The 8741-nt window shown below is 38.2% G+C and overlaps 1 long non-coding RNA gene across 1 annotated transcript; it reads left to right on the top strand.

The window, feature by feature from the left end:
• Positions 1–1092: 1092 nt before the first annotated feature.
• Positions 1093–8243, top strand: LOC114051295. Its single transcript, XR_003570136.1, has 3 exons — positions 1093–1179; positions 7527–7670; positions 7982–8243. It is a non-coding gene; the product is annotated as an uncharacterized LOC114051295 (long non-coding RNA).
• The last annotated feature ends 498 nt before the right edge of the window (positions 8244–8741 follow it).

The raw sequence follows: 8741 nt of genomic DNA, 5'->3' as shown, positions 1-8741 counted from the left end.
AAGGAAGGAAGGAAGGAAGGAAGGAAGGAAGGAAGGAAGGAAGGAAGGAAGGAAGGAAGGAAGGAAGGAAGAAAGGAAGGAGGGAGGGAAGAAGGGAAGGAAGGAAGGGGAAGCAAGGAAGGAAGGAAGGAAGAAAAGGAAGGACAGATGGAAAAAGAAAGAAGTGAAGATCAGAAAGAAATGGAGAGAAAGAAAAGAAGAAAGACAAAGGAAGAAAAAAATGAAGATAGATACATATTACAAAAGAAAGGAAAGGAACAATTATTTACCACAAAATTCTTGTTAAAAAATTATCTGGTCAGAATTTTCTGTCATACCTCCAGGTTTACTAAGCAAATTAAGGTTGTTTATATAAGATGTTCAAAAGGAAAATAGCAGATGTCGATTTCACACTGCCTGTTATCACTGAAGCAACCCTGAGTATAGGCTGAAGCTTGAATAACTATAGAGCTAAACATTTTCTTTTGATAATGGAAAGTGAAATTAAAAAAAAATCAGAAATGCCTTTTCACTCTAGACATGACTGAACACATTATTATTCTGTTTTCCAGGTGACTTTCTCTCACTCTGAGAGAAATATAAGTCACATAAGTCACAGGGAAGAGGCTGGGTGTGAAAGGAAATACAAGGTGGAGTTCTATCAGAGGGAGGCTGGAATACATCATTTCCCACAATTCTTAACCTGGTGAACAGACATTGCTCCAGCTTTAAGAGGAGGCCATGAACACCAGAAATGCAGAGCTAGGGAACATTTAAGTATAGGATGTTTCATGTTTCATTGCTTCAGGCGTGGAGACTGGGATGCAGCTGAACAGAGCATGATATAAAATTACCATACTGAGTAACCTGTGTGGTAAGAAAAGGACAATACATGCCTCTCCCCCAGAGGCAAAGTGTAATGGGAAACTGGAAAACAACCACGGTGGCAACAAGGAGAATGGAATGGACCCAATGTCAAGTCAAGTACAGGGAGGATGCCCTGTAGGTAATGAGGAGCCTGTCATTGGTAGAAGAGATGACTGAAAAAAAAATTCAAAAAGAAAACTTAGAAAGAAATCACAACTCAAAATTATACTTGATGAAGAGATTGGGGTGCAGATAAAAGGAAGGTGACCGAGAGAAAGAACTTAGGGCAATCTGGAAGACAGTGTATCCACTGACTGAAAGTCCAAGGAACAGGTAAAACACAGGAATTTATATTTTATCCTATATAGCAACAGGAAGCTGGGGAGTCACATGGTCAGATACATTTAAAAAAAAATTCCTTTGGCAGTAGTGTGCAGAATGTACTGGAGTGGGAGAAGCCTAGTTGGGAGACTGTTACAATAAAGGTGACAGGTGATGAGGGCTCTAAGGGGATAGCCATGGAGAAGACAGATAGAAATTGTCAGAGGGGAGAGATGCTGTGATGATACCTTAGCTGATCCCCTGTTTTTAACACAGAGATGTTGGAGGTTGAAGGTATTGCCCCTATTCACCCAGAGTAAGTAGCAGAGCTAGATTTGGAGACCAGGTCTTCCGATGCCAATCTCCCCAAATGAAGACAGTCTGTAGGAAACTATCCTGGATGAGGCTGACAGGAAAGGGGAAGGTCAGAGAGAACAAAGAGGTCAAGAAGTGTCTACAGAGTATGGAATGCTTTTCTCAGTGGTGTTCAGATACTAATCTGGTCCCCAATGTGAAAACCTCAGTAAGAAGGACAGTGGCATTATGAGTGATGATATAAAACCCTTGAATGAGTTGGGGAGAAAGGAAAGGTCTTTGGGGAGGCCTGAATTGATTGATTTTTGAGGGTTTCATATTGGTCCCTGAACAGTTTTGAATGAAACGCTCATGGACTTAATTAGTCCTTCCCTTATGTCCCCTCACTTTTAGAAAACTAAGCATACCAAATTTTGAATTTCCAGAATTGATAAAGCTCATTCTTCTTCCAAAACCTTATTCAGAATCCCTATGGCCCAAAGTAGGGATGGCAGAGAAAAGGAGAGAAAGGAAAGTCTTCCAAAGTCTCCAAAATTCAAGAAAAGCTCATATACTAATCATTCTGATTGTGAATCAAATAAATAGTATATCATTTATAGAAGGAATACTATTTTTCAGACACTTTGGATACAAAGAAGAAAAATGAAAATGTCTCCCTGCAAAGGGCTTCCATTCAATCAGAAGAAATGTATACATACAAGTATAAATATGTATGTTATAGTTTAGTTGTTTTTCAGTTGTGTCTGACTCTCCATGACCCCATTAGGGATTTCTTAGCAAAGATACTGGAGTGGTTTGCCATTTCCTTCTCCAGTTCATTTTACAGATGAGGAAACTGAGGCAAACAGGGTTAAGTGATTTGTCCAGGGTCACATTAGTGACACCAGATTTGAACTGAAGTCTTCTTGACTCCATGCCTGGCATTTTATTCACTGTACCGCCTAGCTATATTCATAACAGCGATTATTTAGAGCCAGGAAGGACCTTAGAAATCACAAAAAGAAGCTGAAGCCTAGAAAGGAAAAGTAATTTAACCAAAGACACAAAGTTAGGTGGCACGGGCAAGATTTAAACCCAAAAGCCTGACTCCAAATACAGCATTCTTTCCACCAAAAATATCATGCTGCCTCCTGAGTCTATCAGCTCCTTAAATCCCATCTCCTCCATGTAGTCTGTACTGACTTCACTTGTAGAAACTCCTCCTTGGTTTGGTCCTGTCTAAAGAACAAGTTAGCTTGATTCCCTTTTTCAGTTGTTGGACCAAGCTATTAACTGATGCATCTCCCACCACCATATATGTTGGCGGTAAGGGCATTGAGGAAAACAGTTTTGTTTCTGACTTTGTGTCTTCAGCACCTAGAACAGTGTCTGGAACATAGTAGGTGCTTAGCTATTGTTTGTTGAAGGACTTCTAGAACTTTGCCTTTATTCCAACCTCTGCTTTACATTATTCCTCTTGGACACTGCTTTCATAATGTAATGCTCTATAAATTCTTCAACTGTGTTACTCCAGATTGTGGGCTGTGTGGAGCACATTTTCACACCCGGGTCTTGTGATTGGGGGCAGATGTTTCTGGCTTTTAGGTTTGTCATTAATCTATCCCAGTCACCACCAAAGCAAATGCATTTATCATTTTGCTAGTGCCCACTGGGAGATACTTGTTTTACTCATTTGTTTGATATGCAGTTTTGGGTAATGGATAGAGTGATAACTTTCTGAGCAGGAAGACCTGGTTTTGAATTCTGCCTCTGAGACATGATAACTATGCAACCCTGGGCAGTTCACAACAATTGTGAGCCTCCATTTCCTCATCTTTGATATGGAAGTAATAGTAACTGTAGCATTTCCAACACAGGATTGTTGTGAGAATAAAATGAGATAATATATGTCAAGTAATTTGCAAACCTTAAAACATTCCATAAAAGTCAATTACTGTTATCATAGACATCATCATCTTAGATTACAAACCTCTAGAGGGCAAGAGCTAGGTGTGTTATTGTTCAGTTGTTTTTCAGTCATGTCTAATTCTCCATAACCCCATTTGAGGTTTTCTTTTCCTGGCAAAGATACTGAAGTGATTTGCCATTTCCTTCTCCAGTTCATTATATAGATGAGGAGACTGAGGCAAATAAGGTTAAGTGAATTGCCCAGTGTCACATAGCTAGTAAGTGTCTCAGGTCAGAGTTGAACTCAGGAAGATGAGTCTTCCTAACTTCAGGTCCAGTGCTCTATCCACTGCACCACCTAACTACTAATTGTCTTTTCAGTTAATAATAATAATAATAATAATTACTATTTTGTTCACATGACAATTGGTTTGAATATTTTTAAATGGAATAAATTTGATTTACTTTTTTTAGACTAACTCACTTTAAACACATAAGTTGTAATTCATGTATTAACTTATAAAATATCCTAAAATATAAAATATGATTATTCCTAAACATGGTAACATTTGACATTTGTATTTACATTATAGAAAGTAATAAAAATACTTTATATTTGTATAAGTTTTTGAAATTTAAAAAAAGTTAATTCATTTAATTCATATGCCTTCAGGATTTATTCCAGTTTGAACTCTGGGATTCTAGCATGGTGCCTTGTACCTAGTAGACACTTTAATAAATTCTAATTAATTGATTGAATTTACTATCTCCACTTAATATATAAGGGCTTGATTCTCAGGGGAATTAACAGAAAATAAGTGGTAAAGCTGAAACTCAGACCAAGATTTTCTGACTCCAAGCCCAGTGCATTATCAGCCCTACCCTCCTTTCATATTGAGGTAACTTGGAAAAATAAAGTATAATCCCAAGGATTATGCAGGGAGATGGGTGGGGCTGGTAACAGAGGGGAGATCATACAATTGATAAGAATTACCATAAAGAGAGAGCCAACTGAGAAAAGATGGACCAAAGATAAATTTCTGCTCTCATTTTCTTCAGGGTGAAGAGGTGAAAAAATGAAGGATTTTATAGAGAATTTCTCTAGATTACCTAAGAATCTGAGAAGTTCATGGGTGTGCTATATAGAAATGAGGAATAGCAGGAAAGAGACAAAAAGAAAAAAAAATAATACCATTCATGCGCCTCCTCCCTTTTTGAACAGGCCAGGAAGAATAGACCAAGACAAGACTTGTGGGGATGGTTTTATTTCAGAACTCTCATACTCAAGAATATAAATTGGTGTGTGGGTGTGTGCTAGTAAATGTTTAACATCCTGCTTTGGAAGGGAAAAAAATACACATGAAACACCTTTAAGTTTAATCTGCATTAACATTTTCTCTGTCACTTAGTAAATATAGACAATAAACAGAGCAACAAATTAAGTCCTAATTTATGGCATTTGCCAATTTCTGAGGTGTTAAATGTCCACTTTGAAAATTTAACACTCGGCTCAGATACTTAAAATCTAGCCAAATGATGAGATTCTTAAAATCTAGCCACTGCTCAGATTTTTAGGATCTGGTCCGCTTGCATTAGTGATACAAATGCTTAGATACCTTAAGACTCTCCATGGACCTGGGTACACCATCCTCAGCATCGAGGACAAGGACAGACACCTTATCAGGAAGCGTATGCCCAATTCTGTCAATTCTCCCTGTGCTAGGAAATTAGGAAAACTGCTGGTGCTTTTTGGTTCCCTGAGGCTTACTTACTCCTTCCATCTACACCCCTGGATCCACCTTCATGGAGGCTATAGGGAAAAGTTAGAACAACTAGAAACATCTTAGCAGATTCTGGAGGTTTCATAACTTGGTTACCACTAAAATAATTTGGCTATTGTTGGTTATTGTTTTAATGTGTAAACTTGCCAAAAAGCTTGTTTGGGTTTTGGTTTGCTAAGAATTTGTAAGTATGTAGAAATTATCTCTAAAGATTGGATTTTTACACCAGGATAAATTAAAATTTGAGATGTAACTCCTGGAAAAAGTTTTCCCTAAGTTGTGATCAGTGAAACTTGCTGTTTAAGGTAAAAGCTCATAGGATTTTATTTTGAGTTGTCTGATAGATCACAATAATCCATTGATAATCAACAATCCAAGTCTGAGAGAAATGTCACAGGCTACTCAAAGAGAATGGGACACTGGTGCGAAGTCAGCATCAGGAAAGGCTGAGAGGACAATTTTAGCCTCAGTCTAAGATGGGATCCTCCTGGCTCAGTTTCCCCATTATGTTCCTTTGAAAAGGAATGCTACCCACCTGGCTATTGCTGAGTCTGCAATGAGGTGGATTTGCTACTGCATGGTTGGAAAACTAAATTATCTGAATTCAAGATGTTTTATCCTGAAATATTTGGATCCTAATATTATCCCTGCTTTACCTTTTTATAGCAAATTGCTATAGTCAGAGCAAATAGACAGTAAAAGATCAATGCAAGTGTGTGAGATCTGGCTGTTTTGACCTGAATGTGTAGTCATTCATTACCCCCAAACAATTGAAATTAAATCAGAAACCTCTTCAGTTTATTTTGGGGAGGAGAATTTCAGTGATAATTGAAGTGAAAGTCAGTCTTTTGGCCAATTCCTTTGTATAGCTATTGAACCCAAGGGTGGAAAACTTCCACCTGCAAAAGTGTTACTTAAACTTTTGAAAAAGTAACAATATCAGATAATCCTTCAGGTCAAATGTAAATGATTTTAACGGGGATCTTACAATTTTACTTCTCCCTACATCTGGGCTCTGCAGCCTTTTCTGTCAGATTTATGTCTTCCAGACTACAGGCCGTTCACCTACAGTAGGTAGCAAACTGTAGGTACCAGCCAATGTACCTCCATTGTTCCCTGGATGCGGCCTGTGCTCAGTTCCAGACAACTTTTTCTTTGGAACTGGCAGGGATAGCTCTGTGCTCCTTGCCAGCAGGAAGCAGTTTCAGGAGCCAAGACCTTCTCCCCCTTACCCTAAAAGAATTTGGGTCCCATTTGTTTGAGGGGGGGATGATGAAGGTGGGATCTGGACCCCTAAAAGGAAATGACCATGTCTTTGGGATCAGACCCCAAAAAGAGAAATCCTTGGATTTTCCCAAATCCCTGGTGTTTGCCTTAGGCTGTAATCCACTCAACAAGCTTTTCGCTGTGACTAATCCCAATCTCCCAATTCTATTACCTCTGAATTGTCCCTGGCCGCTTCCCACACTTAATCCTATCTAGATTCAGTTCTCCCTTGGCCATGTGGTCCATGTCTCTGGCCTTCAGTTCACCCCAGCCTACTGGTCACTCCCATCCAGATGCTCCTTAGACCCTTCCTCCAGTCACTCCAAACTATTTGGCCATTCCTAGATCCCTCCCACAATCTTTCTGTATATAAGCTAGATCTCGTCTTCATTAAAGTGCTCAGATTCCTTAAGAACCTAGCCAATAGCTCACAAATGTTCAGATTCCTTAAGAGTCTGATCAATATGGTGGATCTTTAATGAACCTTGTCTTTGGCTGAAAAAAAAAAAGAAAATTTAACAATAAACTCTTGTGAACTGATTTGAGCTGGCTCCAGCATAAGTCTGGGTTTAAGTAATTCCAGGGTTTTTTCTGGATCTTTGATTTCTCATTTTGTAATTTGATCTGTTATATTGTGAATAGCACACTCATGAGCAGGAATGAACTTCAGTATTCTAGAGTCTACTATGAATATATTGTTCCAGGTTTCCTGGGTAAAGTATAGGAGTTGGGAGAATGAGACAATCCTTAAACCCTCATGAGAGAGTCTCTAAAACAAGGGAAATGTGTCCATGATAAGCATTTGTAATTTATTTATATTGGTCAAATTTGGGAGGGATATTCCTTATACATAAAGTCCAGTCTCACTTCTGAGAAGCACAGTTTTACTAGTTGTGAGCTTCTTGCAAATGTTTAAGTGAGTTACTTGACCAATATCTCATTACATTAGAATGCATAGGCTTGTCTACACATTACTGCAATTGATTGAAGTTTTTTTTTTAATCAATTAATCAAGTGGTTGTTTGGGTTACATGACAACAAATAACTGTTCTGACTCCTTTTTAGATTTAAATTGACTGATCTATGTTTCATGTTAACATTTTAATTAAGAATGAAGAAAATAAAATCAAGCTATACCAAGAAGATACATGAAGCACAAATACAGATAATCTTGAGAATAAGCAATGTTCCATGTATTGTAATGACATGAGTGAGAATACTTAAGATGCAATGAGGGGGCTGACTATTTTGCAGGTGAGATAACAGTTTCCCTGATCTGCGGTTTCATCTATCTGAGCATTTCCTCCACCAATAAAAATCACAACCCTACTCACTTCTGTAAAGGATTAGTGAGCTTCCACGGACAAAATGAAAACACACACACACACACACACACACACACACATAGTCCAGTGATAAGGCTTTCTGCACTCAAGTTCAAGTTACCTGGTTCCCATCTTTCTTGCAATTTGTCTCTTCTTTCGTTAGTAGTCATGTGTCTATGTTTACTCACAATTCTATGGAAAATTTTAAAAGAATATCTTTCTTGCTCTTTTCCCAATAAGGTTCTACTATGATGAATAGTCATGAAGAAGCTGTGACCTGGGTTCTTGAAGGTTCTGTCAATGGAACACAAACTCCAGTGGGAATTTCCAGGCCAAAATGCTTTGAATAAGAGTTTTCTGATTCTCTGTCCATTATTCCATCCTTTATAACAGATTTTCATTTACGTGGCTGTTTCAAAATATAGACATATCTAAAAATAAATTAAAGATAGCTAGCTGAACTGGAATCATGTTCACAGAATAGCAATGTAGAGAAACAAGAATGCCTAATGTAGTAGAAACATTATAAAAGAATTTGGCACTCATTAAACACATACTTTAATGCAAAAGAATATGAGGTTACAGTTATGTAAAAGTACATTACATCCTCTAAGGCAAAGGGCCTACATCAACCAAAAGAAGGATGACTGAGACTGGCACTGTTGTTATTACATAATTTATTGGAGATTACAGGAAAATTTCCCTAGAAAACTGAGCCTTTTTTTCTGGAGACATATCTCATTTAGATTATGGATTCAGAGCTAGAAGGAACCTTGAGGCCATCAGGTCTGAACCCCTTCATTTTGTAGATGAGTTAGCTGGTTAACTGATTTGTCAGATATATATTAAGTGGCGGTGCAGGATTTGTACTCAGGTCTTCTGACTCTAAGCCCAGAACCCCTCCAACATACTACCCAGCTACTTCAGGCTTTCAGAAAAACAAAACAAAACATACACACACACACACACACACACACACACACACACACACACACACACA

Source organism: Vombatus ursinus, unplaced genomic scaffold (genome assembly GCF_900497805.2).
Source record: "Vombatus ursinus unplaced genomic scaffold, bare-nosed wombat genome assembly UNPS02014802.1, whole genome shotgun sequence".
In the NCBI taxonomy this organism is placed as follows: domain Eukaryota; kingdom Metazoa; phylum Chordata; class Mammalia; order Diprotodontia; family Vombatidae; genus Vombatus; species Vombatus ursinus.
This window is presented reverse-complemented; position numbering and strand designations above follow the sequence as displayed.